Source organism: Megalobrama amblycephala, linkage group LG15 (assembly GCF_018812025.1).
Source record: "Megalobrama amblycephala isolate DHTTF-2021 linkage group LG15, ASM1881202v1, whole genome shotgun sequence".
Lineage (NCBI taxonomy): Eukaryota > Metazoa > Chordata > Actinopteri > Cypriniformes > Xenocyprididae > Megalobrama > Megalobrama amblycephala.
In genome coordinates this window covers 7,144,612-7,165,130 of record NC_063058.1, presented here as the reverse complement: position 1 = coordinate 7,165,130, position 20,519 = coordinate 7,144,612, and the positions used below count along the sequence as shown (strand labels likewise).

Below are 20,519 nucleotides of genomic sequence, written 5' to 3'. Positions count from 1 at the left end.
AGTAGAGGCAAAAGAGAGAGAGAGAGAGAGAGAGAGAGAGAAAAAAAAAAAAAAACAGAAATGTTTGAATCATCTGAGTTTGATCAAGTAAAGTCTCTTTGAATTTTTTTAAGGTTTTAAGTCCCTGTTTGGGCACCACTTCTGTAACGGTGATGACACCCAGCTGTACACTTTTCACCTCAAAAAGTATTCCGTGCAGGATATCAGGAACAACACCTCCTAGGTGCGCTATTTCCCCTTTTTATACTGCGCTCCTTATTAACACACCTCCATTATGACGTTCGTTAAATGAAAATAAACAGGATTACCCGCTGCTCTGCTACAAATCAAACACAAATATCTCACTATTTATGTTTAACTGTTATATTTTTTTATATTATTATTTTAGTTTGTATGTTTGTGTTTTTGCAGTAAAAGGACTGGATCCAAATGTTGAATTTATGCCCCATTTAAAAAGACCATGTCATTTGTGTAACATTTTAAGTCAAGTCAAGTCACCCCATCAGTGCATCCCTATTAATTAATAAAATTAATCACAAACACCCACATTTATCCATATTTGCTTGGAAAACTCTAAAAATAAAAATATGTATTCAACAATATTACAAGACTGTTACACTTGAGTAAAGCAGTGAATAAAAATATACAAGTTCATCACTTAAGCCAATGTTTTCCCTACCACAGGCAGTGCACCCACCACTCTGACGGAGCAAACCACCACAAATTCTGGCCATTTTGTACAATAAAACAGACAACCTAAAATTCTTTTAATGAAATGTTCACATATGGAATGTATCACTGATTAATTAGTAAATTATTATTTTAGCATAAAGAAAAGGTAAAAAGCAAGGTTAAATGCAGCCACTCTGTTAATTAACTCTGTTAATGGGGCGATGACATGTGCAGCAATTTTTCTTTCCCCATCATTGATTTACTAGCCATTAACTCAATTTTATATTTGAACTCTACGTACTGCTACAGTCTTGCGATGCAGCTAAGTGAAACTTTGGTAGGAGTGAAAAACTATTGATCGTCTTCAGCTAATTCATGCCTACAAGATGGCGCTGACCGAGAATATATTTTTCCTCATGAATGTATCTCGTAGGTTTTCCAATTTGGCTTTAACCTTGTCTGCTGCACAACATACAACAGTAGGCTATATTAAGATAAATAAAGTTTGGTACTTATTTAAAAGATGTTCTACAGTATGTAACTTTATTTTTTTTATAAATATTTATGAGAGATGTGCCCTTAATTGACAGTATGTTAGTCATTCAGACTGATGATGATTTATTCATTTCAAATATTAGGATTATTATTCAAATGTTTCCTAACAACAAAAGATGTTGAGTGTTTAATGCTATGAAGCATCCTTATAATTTCAGATGTATTGTACTCAGGGATGCTGTCATGTTGGTCAAGTGTCTCGAAGATGAATTAGTAATAACAGGCTTTATTAGCAGAACAGAATGTAACCAAATGTGTTATGGAATATGATCATGGAATATTTTCAGTGAAACTTATAAATTATGAAACCTAAAGTAGATTTTGAATCCATTGTTTGAACAGCATTGGCAACCCATTGGTTTTATTTGAACATTATGCATTTGTTTCCATTTGTGAACAGTTGGAAAAAAAAAACATGAACATTGAGAAGTTATAAGTAGGTTAGATATGCATTAAAAGAAGCCTCACAATAAACGGCTAATCTGAGAGTTTTTTTTTTCCATCAGTTACAAACACCATACACATTCTTAGATAATACAAAAAGAGAAAATATATAAGAAATATAAGAAATATATTTTAGCAAATTATTGTGTATTCAGATATTAATCAAATTTGTATATCTCTGACAGAAGGAAAGGAAGCAGGTCAGCGATAAAAAAGAAGTACAGCTGCTTCAGTTATCTCTTTGGAAGCACTCCATCCTGTATTAGTACCATAGCCATCCCAGTCGAAACCCGCAAAGTCCCCGCACTGTCTAGGGACCGCCTCAGGAAAGTGTCCACCTCCACCAATACAGAACTGCAAAAATATGAGTACATTAATAACAACAAAACAAACCTATTTCCTCATATAACATTGCAGTTGATTTACTTCTGTTGTAATTGTATTACTGTAAATAAATTTCTTCTTCATTTATACACTAAAGCATGAATTATTGCCTGTGGTGATCAGCAGCACTTCACAAATGCTGTTCATGAACATTGTTGTAAATAATCCAAAATATTTGTTTAGCTCACATGTTCAGTTTCACAACCGGTTGGTTTAGTGCCCGAACAAAGTGCCATGGCTGCCTTTTCATTATTGAAGACTCTGAATGTGATGAATCCAGGCTCAAATATTGCTGAAAAAAACACAGAATATATAATTGATGATGGTCTGTCATGGTCCATGCACACAGAATGGCATTCATTAATTAAAGTGATTCCATCTCAACATTGATGATGCTTTGTAAATAATAGGCCTGAATAACCTGATCTCACAGCCATTTGTAGGTATTATACGAGGTGGCTAATTTGTATGAATTCATATGACCTTAAACTTCCCCTAAACCTACCGGTCACTGGGGTTTAGACAAATCGTATCAATTTGTACGAGTGACGTTGTACGAATTTCGTACGAATTACCCACCTTGTAAATACATACAAATTGGTCGTGAGATAGCACTGGCCTACACCATCACTGAATAATACACAGATTTTATGTCAGTCAATGTAGCTACTTTCTTTAAAAATATTTGAAAAATATTGGCCCAAGAGGAATTGCTGTACCTCTTGAATTAGGTCCATACAGTTTTTTGGTTGAATCCACATTTCCAGTATCATACACTATTGGAATAGCAGGTCCATTATCAGTTTTGCAAGTCCCGATTCCAAAGCTCACAGGGAATTTCTGGGAAAATAACATAAAGATGTTTTTTTTGTTTGTTTTTTTGTTAGTTTTTTACAGAATTGTAGTCTTTTGCCTTTAACTTATATTTTATGTAAAACTCAAAGCTGCTGTCAAAGTTTGTCTGACTTTGAATAAATTGAGAAGGTTTCCTCCGTATTGAGTTAAGAAGCGATTTTCAGTGTGGTATCTCAGGATGGAGGCAGTGCTCCAGTTTTCCATCACCATATTATTAGGAACATGCCACACAGACACATCCTGTGCCGCAATTTCCAAAGTATCCAGGATTCTATGACAGAAAGAAAACAGACTGTTCATTCATTTTGTAGATTAACATGTTTTAATTGTTGAATGTAATAAAAAATTACCTTATAATCATCACTTGTAGCGGCCTCTGCAGTTCCAAATGTGACTTTGTTTGCCCATGCTCCTTCTCCATCAGGCCGGTTTGCGTTGCTGCCCTGCTCACTAGTCCAGCGATCACCAACAGTACACTTTCCATACATGTTGTTTTCATGAACGCTGGCCACTAGCGTCCAGCCGCCACCCGCAGTGGTCATATCACAAAACGTCTGGTAAAGGACCCCACTTGGTGTGATCAGATAGTACAGGCCATCTGCATTAACAGAAGCATTGCTGAGTCACCTTAAATTGAGTTGTTGCTTAAGATAACAAAAATGAATTCAAAAATACCATACCCTCATAAACTTGATATTTGTCAAGAATTTCTTTGCAGCTTCGAGCAACATATTTAATTCTGTCCTGAAGTTTTTCAAGCTCACGGTTGCTGTTGGTATCAGTAAATTTAATACATGATGCTTCTGTTTCTACAAACATAGCTCCCACTGTAGAAAGATAACAAAAAGAGTAAACACTGGTTACTCCATGGCATTATGTAAGTTTTTAATTTTTTACTCCCACCAGATGGCACTAATCTACCTTCAAAAAATTTGATTTTAAATGCCTTGTCTCTATTTTAAAGCTGCAGTCCGCAACTTTTTTTGTGTTAAAAATTTACAAAAAGTATATAATGAGAATATGCAACATGAATCTATTTTCCAAACCGTGTTTTTGTCTTACCCTGAATCATTATGGTACACTTATAATAAGTGTTTATATTCGGACTATTTCAGGCCGGACTGGTAGGACTCGCCGCAGAGTATCACAGTAACTGCGTGACTCGCCATAGACATACACAGAGAAAAGTAGCTCCGGCTACAATGTTCCTCTGCAAGACGCATGCAGTTCTGTTTATTAACCGCTAGAGGGCCAAAAATCGCGGACAGCAGCTTTAACATGGAATACTGCTTTATTTGAAAAATAATTTAAAAATATATTAGAAAAATAGCTAATAAAATTGTATAAATATTGCATAGTATCATAAAATACCCTCAAAATGTTAAATAATAATCAAAAAATATTATTGAACAAAAATATATTACATTGGTTTTCCTGAAAAAAAGAAGTTACATTTCAAGTGTGACACCTAAATGGAGAGGACAATAGAGTTAAGATAAATTAGTATCAATCAAATCAGATAATTACACTTACTGCATTTAGCATCACAGCAGCATAAACTCAGTGTGAGACTGAGAAGGATCCCAAAAAACATTTTTGTAAGAAAGGATGATTTTCTGTCCAGTGTGTCTTGGGAATATCCCAGATGAGTCCCCAGATCTGTTAGATTGTTTTTTTAAGGTAGACTATCTGAAGCCTTGAAGCTATCAGTCATCAGTTGGAAACAGGTGCCTCAACTCCTGTGATGTGTGGCAGCAGCAGCAGCGTGAGATATATCATATTTATACACACAAGATCAAGCAACCTCCAGGATGTCCTGGACATCCAATCATAGTACAGATATCAAACCATACCATATATGGCATATTGAGAAATATAGTAACAAGTAAGAGATGTGTGTGTCTATAAAACAAGGGCAGTCTTACACAAGAATAGTCAAAAGTGGTGCCTAAGAAATAAGAACATATTAACAGTCTGCATACTAAAGGAGAACAGTTCTTCATGATTAAAAACACTCTGAAAACTTGCAAACCTGAAATGGTAATGTGTTTGGTTCAATGTTTTGTGTGAAGAATGTTTACTAAAAAGCAAACGTTGTGATTAAACTGACATTTTTTCTATTATCTGAACAAGACAGCATATCAACTTACCATTTCCATGAGCCAGTAGTAAAGTAATAGGTTTTGTGTTCTTGGTGTCTAAAGTGGCTTAAGGAAATAATGCTTAATTACATCCTTTTCTTATCAATTGATGGTTTTTAAGAAACCAAAGTAAACAGACATTACATAACTTTAACTGTAAACAAGAACAACAAGAACAAAGACTTCCTTGTGCACTTTACTGGCAAATATCACGAGAAAGGGATTTGATGCATTCAAATTCTCATACTATCCGTCCTAAATAGAATTCAAAAATAGAATTTGCGTGTCCCAAAGCATAGTATGTTTAAATGAGTATTCCAAAGATACCCGGATGGTCTACTTTTTCCGGTTAGAATTCATAGAGCAGATCTGTGCACACTTAACAGCTAATACTGCCCACAACACATTGTGCTGTGGACGAGGATTCGATTAGAACTACAAACTACGTTCTCCTTCAGCGACGCAGATATCAACTCTGCGCTTGATCTACGAGACTTGAAGCCGCCTTCACCTGCAAGCAGCTGGAATTCACCTTTGATCAGCTTGCCGCTCTGCAGCAGTTTGGTCAGCTCGTCTCTCCCTGCTCGCTGCTCTCTGTTCTGCTCGCTGCTCTCAAGCAGCCCGCCGCTCTCTAGTAGCCGCTGCCCACGAGCAACCTGTAGCTCTCTCACCACTCTGCCAGATCGCCGCTCTCGTGCAACGCTGATCAACCCGCCACTTCACAGCTCGCCGCTCTCAAGCAGCCCTGTTCCCATACCGCTCCCAAGCAGCCTGGTCAGCGCTTCGCCCCTGAGCTGTCTGCAGCATCGAGTGAGAACACTCCGGTGTATCCTTTTGCAACGCAGTTGCATTATAAATAAAAGAGCTTTCTAAAGAGCAAGTTTCTGCGATGTTGCTGCATGTGCTCCGCCACAGCTGTGGCATATGCAGAGCCTCTCTGCACGCTGATGACAGGCACAATGAGTGCGTCCGATGTCTGGGGAAGTCCTACGCAGAAGACGCACTCACAGTGTTTTCACTACTGTGCTCAGCTGAATATGACATGACGTTCCGTTCTTCCCTGACTCAGGCGAGACTCATGATATATATTTTCCCTGAAAGATGGTGTGTGATCTTATTGAGGTTGTGTGATTTTACGATGAGAGCGCTACAACAAGCTCAATACTGACAGCGCTCAGCTATATATGACATGAAACTCTCCCCTGACTCAGGTGAGACTCAGGTGGTGAATATATTAATTTCTCCACCATATCTAAATCATCGCAGAGCAGATCTACGGTTTTAAAAAGCATGTGATCAAAGCTTCGGAAGTCCGTGACATACGGAATCACTCTAGTCATGAATCAGTTCCATCTAATCTGATGTAATCTCATCTAAATTAATTTGTGACAATGAGACCACCACTTGTGTCATTTGTATCCTAGTTGAAGGATTCACATAATGATCAATAATATAAAATTTCATTGAGGGAGTGTGCTCTCACTACAAGAGTGCTGGAACAAGCTCAATGCTGACAGTGCTCAGCTGAATATGACATGACTCAGACTCCCAGACTCCCCTGAGAATATATTAATTCTGAGAAAGCAGATTTCTCTGGTGTTTATCAAATGCTGAATGACGTTGCATTTGCTTCGCTTGCTGGCCCCACCCTGCAAGCCGCATTCACTGACCCAAACAGCCTCGTATGTGTTCCCAGTCGCCCCGTTCAATTCCGGGTGCACCCAAGTGTATAATTGCTGTGGTAGTGGACAAGATAAAACACAAACATACTCAAAAAAACAAACAAAAAAAAAAGCGCAAAATTCCTTTTCCACCCCATGTGTGCACCACAGTCCCTCACAGTGACTTAGTGCCAGAACCTATCTAGCCCCTTGCCATGCGGGCCGAGGCCTGGCAGGCCATCCCCAGAGTGTCAACTTGAGTGCTGAACATAACAAAACTAGCTTATGTACTCCAATTGTCAACGGGCCCCGTTATTCAATGGCACGGCCAGACCTCTGTGGAAAGCAAGGCTGACGTCCTGCATTCCGAGGTGAACACCATGCTGGCAAAAGGAGGCTAGAACTTGTTTCCCAGCACTGAGCGAGTCAGGCTTCTACAGCAGGTACTTCCTCGTTCCCAAAAAGGATGGTGGTCTCAGACCCATCCTCGATCTCAGACATCTGAACAGGGCCCTGATAAAGCGCTCATTCAGAATGATCACTTTGAAGTAGATCTTCCAGCAAGTATGCCCGGGAGACTGGTTCTTTACCCTGGATCTGAAAGATGATTATTTTCACATCCAGATAGCCCCCCATCACAGGTGATTCTTGAGATTCGCCTTCGAAGGGGTGGCATATCTATACACGGTCCTTCCGTTTGGGCTATCTCTGGCTCCTCACACTTTTACAAAGTGCATAGATGCGGCTCTCTCTCCTATGAGACAGATGGGTGTGCGCATTCTGTACTACCTTGACGACTGGCTCGTGCTGGCCCAGTCGGAGGTGGAGCTAATACCTCAGATCCATCATCCTTAACCACTTGGAATGCTTGGGGCTCAGGGTCAATTTTCCAAAGAGATTATTATCTTCCCAGGCAATGTTTCTCATTCCTGGGAATAATTTTAGACTCGACCCGCATGAGGGCCATGGTCACTCCATTCATTCAGCAGCTCGCGAAAACCTTTACGCCTGGGGCTTCTCTGCCACTCAGAGTGTTTCAGAAGTTTCTAAGAAACCCTGGCCCCTTGGACGAACCCTTGCTGGTTCGAGCAGGGTGTGGCAATCGGGGCGATAGACAAGAGGAAGGTCGTCTTCCCAGATGGTCGTTCTCTCTGCTCTTCCTCCTTCTCAGGATGAACACAGCTTCGGTGGCTGCACTAAAGGTCATCCGGTCACGAAGCCCAGGCTTTCCAGACGGATATTCGATGCTATAGCACTTGCTTACTCCTCCTTAGGCCTCCAATGCCCTTTGGGTGTAAGAGCGCATTCCACAAGAGGTTTGGCCTTCTTGTGGGTGTGGTCCTGTGGCGTTTCCATTGCTGACTTCTGTGCGGCTACCGGCTGGGCCTCACCATCCACATTTGTCAGGTTTTCCATTACGACCCCGACCATGTCCGGGGTGTAACTATGTTCTGTGCCTTCTATATGTACCCTAGGCCCCACTAGTATCCTATTTTATGGTCTTGGGAGGATGACTACAGTGTTTCAGTCCCCATTTTCTGGGCCATCCTGTCTTATGAGTGTCTGTTGTGAGCCCTTTTTCAAGTGCTCTGCCCCGATGCTCGACCATCCTCTGCGTAGCACGGCGTGACTGTACTGTCCCCATATGCGTCTTGTCTTATTAATAATTAATAATAATTATTAAGACGAATAACACAGTACTTGTGTAGTATCGCAAGGGAATGTACTCGGTTAATAATGTAATGTCGGTTCTCTTAGATACAAAATGAGTACTGCGTACTTTGCCACGCTACGCACAAGAGTCGCCTCATGCCATTGCTTCAGTCAAATTAAATCGATTTGCCGTGGTGAGACGGCCGCTTATATAGCTTGATAACCCCGCCCCTTTTGGTGGGCACTCCACTTTTATTACAGTTATAATCATTATTATTATTGTAAAAAAGAATAATGCTCTAAATAACGATAGAGTCCCTTTTTTCCGCTTCCTCCTCCTCCATTTCTCTCCAAGAAACTGTGGCATATCGTAAAAATGCAAACAAATATCACGCTATTTTTCTCGGTCTCACTGTTGAAGTAACCATGGCAACGGATAATGTATCCTTCTAATATGGCGACGCCTTCCCGTAGTGCAAAGCAAGTGAAAATGCTGTGACGTCACCTTCTCATTCTCTATTGTTTCAATTCAAGTGTGTCATCGCATCATACATTTTGTCGCTTAATTGCGATCAGTTTGAAAAGCCGTTACCTCTGCTCATGGGCTGTGTCTGAAATCACATACTTTTGAGTAGGTACTTACGGGTTTCCTTTGCTCCGAACAAAACTGGACGTGCGCTCTGAAATACACAGTGCTCTCTTATGAACTGCCTCTCCTCTTGCTCAGATATTGCATGTGCATGCTCAAACTGTGTCCTGTGCACTTGCAAATCTTTCTTGCATTAGAAATGTATTCGTTTCTGGATTAAACGCTGTCAAAAGTTATCATCCAATCAGAATAGACGACTAATCGATGAAAATGCTATGTGGAATCTTATGGGCTAAGAGTGAACTGCGCCTGGAATTCTTTTGACAAAGATGGATGTCTAATTTCTTTACAATTTAATAATATTAATCAAATGTAACTGCATCACATTACAGGTCAAACTCCAATTTATCTAAACAAACAAACAAAAAACGTTTCTTAAAATTATTGTGGCCGTACGGTTTGTACTTGTGTTGAAATTTATATATATAGTAATAGGTAACATTTTACAATAAGGTTTTTATATGTTAACATTAGTTAATGTATTTATCTAACATGAACTAACAATGAGCAATACATTACTGTAATTATTAAAGGGATAGTTCACACAAAAATGAAAATTTGATGTTTATCTGCTTACCCCCAGGGCATCCAAGATGTAGGTTTACAACAGGTTTACAGATATAATATAGTTTATTTTCAAACAGCAAGGATTAACAGAAGTGCAGGTAAGTAATGGTTAAATGGGTATTAGAGATGGTGAAACAGAAGTGGTAATAATGTCCTTTCTCTTGCAGGTGGATGACTCGTGGATGATTGGTGACTCACGGAGATGGTAGGGAGACACACACACAGATACTTTGCATGAAGACTGGGAAGCATGCTGGAACGGAATGGGTAAGTATTCTCAATGAACTGGAGCATCGGAATAGTAGTCCTTGTATCAACGAGACCGGACAGTGAACTGAGGTGGGTGCTGTGCTTAAGTACCTGGTGGTGATTGAGTGACGATGAGGATCAGGTGCGTGTGGTTAGATCTCTGGTGAGGGAGTGCGCTGTGATTGGCTGATGGATGAGCCTGGCGAGTCTGTGACAAAAGTAAACTGTTAAAAGGATTTGATTATTACTAGTGATAGTATTTTATTCTGTGTTGTCATCATTCAGGTTGGATTTCAGCTTTAACATAGGTTTTTTTTTTTTTTTACAAAGCAGCTGATATTGCCATATAAACTAGTGGACTGCCGAGTCGCTTTCACTACAAAATGGCGGAAATGCAGGGCTGCTGCTGGGTGCTGATGTTACAATAGAACGTTCTATTGAGTGTCGCTTCTTTTTAGTGTATATTCTTTACCTAAGCTCACGACTCCATTAAACATTGCATAAACAATAATGAAGTTCACAATACAAACTGTTTGTGATACAGCATATCCGATCAAGTAAGTATGGCATATTGTGGATGTTTACATTTGATTCTGAATGAGTTTGATAATGCTGCGTGGCTAAAGATACACTGTTGGAAAGATTTAAAAAGAATGCAGATATGTTTATGAATTATACAGACTACAAGCATTTTCAGGGTTAAAAATGAAAATAACGACATGCTCTGGTCTCTGTGAATACAGTAAGAAACAATGGTAAATTTAACCATATAACAGTACATTAGCAACATGCTAACGAAACATTTAGAAAGACAATTTACAAATATAGCTGTGAGCAGCGACGGCGGGCCCAAGCCCGGTGGCACCACCACCCCGGTGGCTTCAAGGCAACTGTGCACAGCGAGCAATAGGCATTTAAAACGGTTAAACATCAAAGGTGTAGCATATGTGCAAATATTAGACTGGGCAATAAAATCTGGAATCTTCAGAATGCTGTTAGCCTGCTGAACTGTGTTGTAAATCTCACACCGGTTCCGGCCAGTCTGCGAAAGACGAGCACCTTTGGCACTTTCATGGACCCTCTGAGGTAAAACAGAGAACCCCATTTCCTAGCTCTTGGGACATCAAAGGGCCCCTCATGCAGATTAAGGGCCAGACTAGTCACATTGCAACACACACCACACACACACAGACACACACAAAAATACACAAACATGCTTAGAGATTGTATGTACAGTTATTCTCAAAACTGTGCCAAAATGTACCTGTCATGTATGTCAAGTGCATGTATGTTTCCTAGTGTTTAGACTTAGTTTAAATGAGTGTAGTTGTGATAGTGTTAGTTTTAATGATGGAATTTGTCTGTAAACCATAACTTCTTTTACATGCTTTTCTTATCTGTCAAGTTTGGATTCGTTTTAAAGCTCTTTCCACATCTCATTCACCTATGTATGTCACATAACTACAAAATGCACTGTTCTATGTTTAATGGTACTTTGAAAAAATACACCCCTATCTGATATCTCCATAAATTATGCAAATCAAGCCACAAGACAAGACAAAGGAAAAGTTTGCCTGCCAACTTTGCACCTATGTTATTGGCTATTCCAACCAAGGAGGTGTGTTAGCTTGGTTTTCCATAAAAGCACCAACACACAACTTTTCTGGGTGTTCTCCCGATTGCCCTGAATCATCCCTCACCCACTCACGCACGTCTCTCCTGGACGTCACGGCGATGCGCTTCCATCACACTCATCTCTCAGGACCACCATCTCTCCGGCGAAACTAACTTTCACGTCCTCAGTTCAAACCCTCCTGCAGAAACGGAAGAAGCCAATGAACTGCAGCAGCACTGAACCGAAACTCAGCAAGCAAACTGATGTAAGTACCGTTTCTGAATCTTAGATAATGAAACTGATTTCTGTGCTGGCTCTCAAGGACAGTTAGCAAAGGACTGTTAGTAAGTTTGCCACCTCTCTTCTCTCTTTCCATTTCTTTACTTTCACTTCTGTATATATGTATCTGCCCTGTGTATAGCCATTGTGAGGAGCAGGGCGGCGAGAGCCGTGAGGGAACGGCGCGAGGCCGGTGACACGAGTGATAATGAGCGTCACCTGCGAGGCGTGCCGACCTCGAGTCTCTCACGGAGGAGCTCCGGAGGCATAAAAGGAGGAGCGACATCAGTGAAGGACGAGAGAGGACCAGGCCTGGACTTTATGTTATGTTTTATTATGTTTGTGTGGCCGGCAGACGTCCGCGAGGGTCTGCTGGCATTACTTTCGTTTTTGTTCTTTGTTTATTTTGAATTAAAAGTTACGTTGAATGTTCGCCGGTTCCCGCCTCCTTCTTCCCACATCTACTAACGTCGTTACATTGGTGCCGAAACCCAGGAGGAAGGAGGGACATGCTGTCGAAGAGCCCTCGCTGCTGAGGGGGATCGCGGTGCTGCGGAGTTCGGGCAGCGCGGGAGTGTGTGTAGACCGCGAGAGGCTGCCCGAGGCGGTGGTGCTGGAGCCTTGTGAAAGGTGGGACGGAGACCCGAGGCCGTGCCCCTGGGACGAGGTGGGGTGGCTGCCGTCCAAGAGGGAGCGGAGGAGTCGCGGCCCTCTGCCGTGGGCCGGAGCCTGCTGCCGTCCGCCATGAAGGGGACTCGCAGGGGACGGGGGACTCGCTGCCGGCTGCCCTCAGTCGGAGGAGCCATCGCCGGCCGCCAGGAGGCGGTCGAGGATCGGGCCGTCCACCGAGCGTCCAGTGCCACCGCATGGCACCGCGAGGAAGAGCCTCCCGGCTGGCTGAGGACCGGGCGGCAGTGTGTCTGGGAACCGGACCAAGAATTTTTTTTTTCTCTTTCTTTTTCCTCTCTCCCCTCTCTCGTCCTGTCGCTCCCTTGCTTCCGTCTCCTTTCTCTCGTCTCGTCTGTCCTTACCCCCAGGTGCTGCGGCCGCCGAGACAGGCCCTGGGGGGGAGTAAGCGCAGTCGCGGGAGTACCCCCCGGCCTGCGAGGGGCGTTGGGGGTATGTGACGAGCAGGGCGGGAGAGAGCCGTGAGGGAACGGCGCGAGGCCGGTGACGCGAGTGATAATGAGCGTCACCTGCGAGGCGTGCCGGCCTCGAGTCTCTCACGGAGGAGCTCCGGAGGCATAAAAGGAGGAGCGACATCAGTGAAGGACGAGAGAGGACCAGGCCTGGACTTTATGTTATGTTTTATTATGTTTGTGTGGCCGGCAGACGTCCGCGAGGGTCTGCCGGCATTACTTTCGTTTTGTTCTTTGTTTATTTCTAATTAAAGTTTTGTTGAATGTTCGCCGGTTCCCGCCTCCTTCTTCCCGTATTGACAAACTTCGTTACAGCCATATAACCTCTGTAGTAGTAGTTTTCATATATTAAACACATTATACCCATGCTTTTTGTTCTTTTGCTCATTCATAAAACCCAAGTCACTTTAATGTTTCGATCTAGCACAATCGCTTTACGTTTGATGCTATCATAGGAATTTATCCTCGTGGCCAGAGGATAACATTTCCTTTATAATAATCTGTGGAAAACTTAACAGCTGGACAAACTGGGGTATAGTTTCTTTAAAACAACTAATAAACTACAACTGACCATATATGTAATTAATTATGATTTGTTGTAATTGATTCACATATATGTACCTAATTCCCTCTTGGGTCGACATATGTATCATAATTCATCATAAAGCTTTATGATTTATTATATTCATATATTTCACCCATAAATTGGTTAATAACGGTACAAAATCGCTACAAAGGACTATGTCAAATTCTCTCCACATTTACTGCACTACAAGGTAGCGCTATAGAGCCCCTCCTCCCTGCCCATTTCTAAGACTTTGCCCATGTCTACTGGCTAACAATCCTGATGTGTGTGTGGAGTTTCAAACAATTTGGAGCATGCTCAAAAGCATCAAAAGCATCCAAAACAAATATTAAAGTTTGATGCGTTGCAAGGCAGCAGTGTTTGAGATATCACGATTCTTTTCAAAGGTCTACATCTGCCATGTTTTGACATTATTCAAATGAAGTTTGAAGCAAATCGGGTAAAAATGAGAGGGTGATCTCAAAGCATGCTGAAAGTAACACATTTCCTGCTGCCAGTTGGTGGCGCTATAACTTTGACTCACAATAGTCACATACATGTGATCAGCCTTTTACAATGAACACACAGCTGAAGATTAATCAAAATCAATTAATGTATGCAAAAGTTATAACACTTTGTTTACCTTGTCTTGCCATAAATTTGTATGGAAGCATATGTGTAGCAATATTCAATTTGAAATGTAATATGCAAAATGGCAATGCAATATGTAAAATGGCAATGCATTTCTGTATTTAAATCTACATTTTCCATTCCATATATGCAATGTTTGGAGCAAAATGATAATTCAAATTCAATAATAGAATTTACATTTGCCATTTCCTACACTACGTTTAACAAATAATTTAAACATATTTTAATGCTTTATAAGTTGCAAAATGAAAATGAAAATGTATTAAAGAAATGATTATATATGTTTAACGCGGTCAAGCCAAAATTGTAGCAAAATGATCATTTAAATGTTATTTTTCTTAATTGCATTTACACTCACAGTGCGATTGCATTTTCATTAAATGCCCCACAATGAAGTAGCAAAATTCAATGTGGATTTGAAAATGCATTTCCAGCCGATCAAGTTCCCGCCCCGCCCTGTCAATCACTTCATTAAGGCGGGGCCAGGTGTTGGAAACATGGCGGCAGCAGAGTTATTAAGAGCGATGCATAAACTGGCAGATGATGCTGATCAAGAACAGAGTAATGTCAATGTTCCTGCAGATGATGCGCTTCTGTCAGTCATAGAACCATACCTACGTTATTAGAAGCATAGATATTTATGGTTAGGCGTCTCGCAGTGAACGCGCCTGATGCTCGTGAGGTGAGCGCGCTCGCGCAGCTCGAAGTGCTAACAGACGCTTCGAGTGAGCGGTGCTTTACAACAGGTTCCTTTACTCATAGAAATAATCTTAAACAAGATGTCCAAGATTATTGCTTGCTCTATCAGCATGTTGTCTCTTTTTATCATTCCGATTATTGTTTATGCATCATTTAATTCATAAAACGATGTGTAGTCTATCTGGATGCTAATGAGTGTTATTTGTAATAATAATAATAATAATTTATATTCCCAAAAATAACTGGTCATGTCTAAACCCATCTTTCACACACTAAAGCACATGTGAACAGGTGAGGATGTTGAGGATATTTTCCTAGAACAGTTTGGGCCCTTTAATGGACCATATGCATGAAGCGTTCTTTAGAATGTCCGCAATAATACAAACTAGCTGGAAAACGTCTGGTGAAATGTCACTTGTTGGTGTGTCGCTATCTTTAATGCCCTGTGGTAGCTTTAACGGCTTTAATAGTGTAATACTTAGTTTATAATCAGAATATAGTCACTTAAATACTAAAGCATCAACACACTGTAAATTAAGGATTTATTATGCACAGATTCTTTGAACAAAATAAGAGTTTTCACAAGTGTGCTGAATTCAAGGATCTTGAGCTGCACTGACTGACAGCTGCTGTGAGTATAAAGGGAGAGCACTTTCTGTGTAATTCATGCTCAAGAAAAGTTATTGTTTTTCATGAGACTTTGTGAGTACTTCATACATCACCTTGACAACGTTTATTTTTAAACCGATTGATTTCATAATGTTTAATATTTATTCAAAAGCGAAACATGAAAAAAATATTACAGGAAATGTCTTAAATGAGTCAATAAATGGTCCTCTGCCGCCATCTGCTGGAACAGTGGTAATTGATGTGATTTTTATTTTTAACTGATAGTGTTTTCTATCAAATGTTGTATTTCCAACATCTTGAAACATTCAGTTTTACAAATCCAGTAGTGCCTTTGGGATGTGGAGTTTTGTGGCATGATGGCTGAAAATGAAATTTTCATAGAAGAAAAAAAATAAAAAGATTTTAAAAAGACAAAAACTCATTGCTCAGACCGAGAAGAATGACTCTGTGTAGCTAGCTGTCCAGAGAGACAAGATATCACCTGAGTGAATTTTAGGAGCATTAGAGATGGGCTGGGTGGGGTGCTTTCTAGTGTGTGAAAGAGAGGTTTTTTCGAATAGAAATTATTATTATTATTAATATAAACAACACATTAGCATCCAGATGGACTATAGTTTTATTATTATAAATGATGCATAAACAATCAGAACGATAAAAAGAGAAAAACAGACATCATACTGATAGAGCAAGCAATAATCTCGGACATCTTGTTTAAGATTATTTCTATGAGTAAAGGAACCTGTTGTAAAGCACCGCTCACTCGAAGCATCTGTTTCAGCACTTCGAGCTGTGCGAGCGCGCTCACCTCACGAGCATCAGGCGCGTTCACTGCGAGACGCCTAACCATAAATATCTATGCTTCTAATAACGTACTGGTTCTATGACTGACAGAAGCGCATCATCTGCAGGAACATTGACATTTCTCCGTTCTTGATAAGCATCATCTGCCAGTTTATGCCTCGCTCTTAATAACTCTGCTGCCGCCATGTTTGGCACCTGGCCCCGCCTTAATGAAGTGATTGACAGGGCGGGGCGGGAACTTGATCGGCTGGAAATGCATTTTCAAATCCACATTGAATTTTGCTACTTCATTGTGGGGCATTTAATGAAAATGCAATCGCACTGAGAGTGTAAATGCAATTAAGAAAAATAACATTTAAATTATCATTTTGCTACAATTTTGGCTTGACCGCGTTAAACATATATAATCATTTCTTTAATACATTTTCATTTTAATTTTGCAACTTATAAAGCATTAAAATATATGTTTAAATTATTTGTTAAATGTAGTGTAGGAAATGGCAAATGTAAATTCTATTATTGAATTTAAATTATCATTTTGCTCCAAACATTGCATATATGGAATGGAAAATGTAAATTTAAATACAGAAATGCATTGCCATTTTACATATTGCATTGCCATTTTGCATATTACATTTCAAATTGAATATTGCTACACATATGCTTCCATAAATTTGTTGCCTCGCCACAGCCAAACCGTTTGAGATATCCAACATCTGTTTGAAATTAAACAACTTCAATGTCTTAACCAAGTTAAAAAAGTTTGGTGTAAATTGTATAAACCCTGTAGGAGTAGTAGTATAAAATTCATAGCCTGTTTTTTTCAAAAACTTAACATTCAAACCAAAATAGCTGACTTCCTGTTGGTCGGAGCTAATGAATGTAAATTAGAAAATTGTCTGGCTTGATAAGAACAATATGTGTAATGAGTTTGGTGACTGTAGGAAAAACTACCCCCCCCCCCCACTTTTGTCAAAAGGTGGCGCTACTGAGCCCCTCCACCACGCCCATTTCTATGGCTTTGTCCATGTCTACTGGTTGACAATATTGATGTGTGTGTCAATTTTCATGCAATTTGAAGCATGCTAACGGCCTCAAAAACACTCAAGAATTGACGTGTTGCCATGGCAACAATATTTAAAATATCAAGAATCCTGTCACAGGTCTACATCTGCTGTGTATTGACATTACACTGATGAAGTTTGAAGCAAATCAAGTAAACATAACAGAGTGAACTCAATGCATTTTGAAAGTGACACACTTCCTGCTGCCAGTTGGTGGCGCTATAACTTTGACTCACAATAGTCACATCCATGTGATTGGACTACTACAACCAACACAATCGTGAAGTTTCATAAGGATCAATCCATGTATGCAGAAGTTATAACACATTTCCTGTTTCCCTTTTCTCGCCATAATTTTGTTGCCTCGCCACGGCCAAACCGTTCGAGATATCAAAAATCTGCTGGCAATTTTTCATCATCAATGTCTTGACTTCATGCTGACTGAGTTTGGTGGTGATCGGATTAATTGCCTAGGAGGAGTATATCAAATTCCAGAGCATGCGTTTTCCAAACAACCCATAATAGCTGACTTCCTGTTGAGGTGACGTATAACTTAGAGTACGAAAGTTGTTTGGCCCAATGAGGTCTATATGTGTACAGAGTTTCAAACTAATACCTGCAAGTGTGTTTGATATATGGACCAAGTTTTCGGAGCCCATTCTAGGGGGCGCTGTCGAGTCCCCCTGCCACGCCCAGGTCCCAGCTTCTGCCCGGCCCTGATGGCTGCAGGTTCCGATGTATGTGCAAAGTTTCATGAGTTTTCGAGCATGGTAAGGGCCCCAAACATGCCCGAATAGTCAGAAAAAAAATAATAAATATATCTGCGAGCAGCGATGGCGGGCCCAAATCCGGTGGCACCGCCACCCCGGTGGCTTCAGGGCAACTGTGCACGGCGGGCAATAGGCAGTTAAAACGGTTAAACATCGAAGGACTATGTCAAATTCACTCTACATTTACTGCACTATAAGGTGGTGCTATTAAGCCCCTCCTCCCTGCCTGTTTCTAAGGCTTTGCCCATGTCTACTGGCTAAGAATCCTGGTGTGTGTATGGAGTTTCAAACAATTTGAAGCATGCTAAGTGATAATCCTTAGGGGATCAAGAGGGCCCTGCGCGAATTTTTCGCTTGGGCCCTAAATATAGCTGCGAGCAGCGATGACGGGCCAAAGCCCGGAGGCACCGCCACTCCGGTGGCTTCAGGTCAACTGACAGTGGGCATTTAACCCTCTGGAGTCTGAGGCTGATTTGGGGCCTGGAGAAGTTTTGACATGCCCTGACATTTGTGCTTTTTTCATTTGTTCATAAACACATTAATGACACAAGTGTCATTACACTGTATTCAGCACAAACTAGGCTACCATAATATGTGAGGAACATTTATGTACATGTTTGTGTTTTTGAAGGAATAACGTTTATGCGTGGTAATTGAAAAAACAAAAAACTTAAGTCACTGAAATAAGGCCAAAAAAGTATATTAAATCTGTGTTCATAAGACTTCTGGGTATTGGAGGTTGTAGACTAGAGTTTTTGCTTCAGAATTATGTAAAAATTATGCTGCCTACTCCTTCATATAAAACAATATATTGATTTAGTTTTTGTAAGTCACTTTTTGTCAAGAAACACAGTATGCATGGAGGCGTGAATGATCATGAATAATGGGCCATTTACACCTGAGAAGACAAAAGAATCAAATAATAATGACCTGAAATGACTTGCATATTAATGAGGCCTTTGAGTCAGGTAGGGTGTGAAAAAACCCTCTGTAATCATATCTAAGCTCAATTTAAAATAATGGTATTCTATTATATTCTTTAAAATATAATGTATTTCTGTGATGCAAAGTGTCTGAAAAATTATGTTACCTCTATGGCATTTCATATAGGCTTTTAGCTTAAAGCATGCACATTTGGAGAAATATTGATGGATTCTTATATATGTCAATTTTCTATACTGAGGAGTAATATTTATTCAATATTTATTGTCATCACTATGAGTGCTGGATACTGTGTTTTCAATTCATACTTGCAGCCGGGGGCGCTCTGTACACCTTTAGGCCACAAATTCATATAAAGAAGTAAAGGAACCAGGAACTAACGGCATGTCTTCTAGAGATCGCTAACCATGGCTTTAACATCCAAATAAATACTTTTCAAGACAATAAATACACGATTGAGACAATGCATACAAGTATTGCCTCTGAATTTGCCTCTGAATAGCACTCCCTCCGTGGGCGTGGCCGCATTAGCGGATAATGAGCTGAATCACGGACTTCTGACATGGCTCTCTTTTCATACAGATTACATAAACACAGAATGTTTGTTTTCGATTTGACTTGCACGATTTAAAACCTGACATTTCACCGTTTCTTTAGACATAAGTGTCATTTTTTTGTCATTAGTATTCATAAGTTACAGTTCATTTTCTGAGAACTATCAGATTGGACTTCGTTCAGAGGGAGACGAGAGATCACGCATCATGTTAGTTTTCTTTATTTCACAAAAAGCACAACATTGTGTTTTTACTCTGAGTGTACACAAATAAAAGAAGACATTCTATAGTTTCAGTTGATATATTACTTATGTCTCTATGACAAGAAATGACGGAGTATTTTAAGTCTGTTTTGATGCAATGTGAAAAAAATCTTGCAAAACGCGCCAGCGCGTTTTCAGACCTCAGGGAGTTAAACAAAAAAGGACTATGTCAATTTCACACCACATTTACTGCAGTGGCTGATGCTCCTATGATGACAAACCACAAAAGCCACATCCATGAGATCGTTTGAATTGAAATGACTTTCATGTCACAGAATGTTATAAATCAATTTCAGATGAGTGCAGAATATCATCCTAATCTGAAATGTCTGTTTTTTTTTCTCAGGCAACCCCTATAAAAATTCTAGACCAAATTACATGTTATTTGTGCAAACTCCACAGTGCTCTGAAAAAACGAATCCAGCCTTAATGTGAATGTCTGTGATTGCTGATGTTGCATAATCCTCACATTTCTCTTCATGTGTTTTTTGACCTCCCTGAGCTGTTGTTTGTGCACCAAAAGACGAAAAATAAAATGAAAAAATTAATAAATAGAGCCAAATCACAGAACCTGCAAAGACTATTTTAATGTCAGTCTCAGGTAATAAGGTACATGTCTAGATTTTTCTGCTCACTTATTCAAGTTTATTTTAAACAGCCACTTTTATAATCTTGTGAAATGTACTTAAAGATTTTATTATAATTTTAATGTAATTT

The 20,519-nt window shown here is 40.1% G+C and overlaps 1 pseudogene; it reads right to left on the bottom strand.

Moving 5' to 3' along the window:
* Window positions 1-1,571: 1,571 nt before the first annotated feature.
* Window positions 1,572-4,682, bottom strand: LOC125247116 (annotated as a pseudogene).
* Between the last annotated feature and the right edge of the window lie 15,837 nt (window positions 4,683-20,519).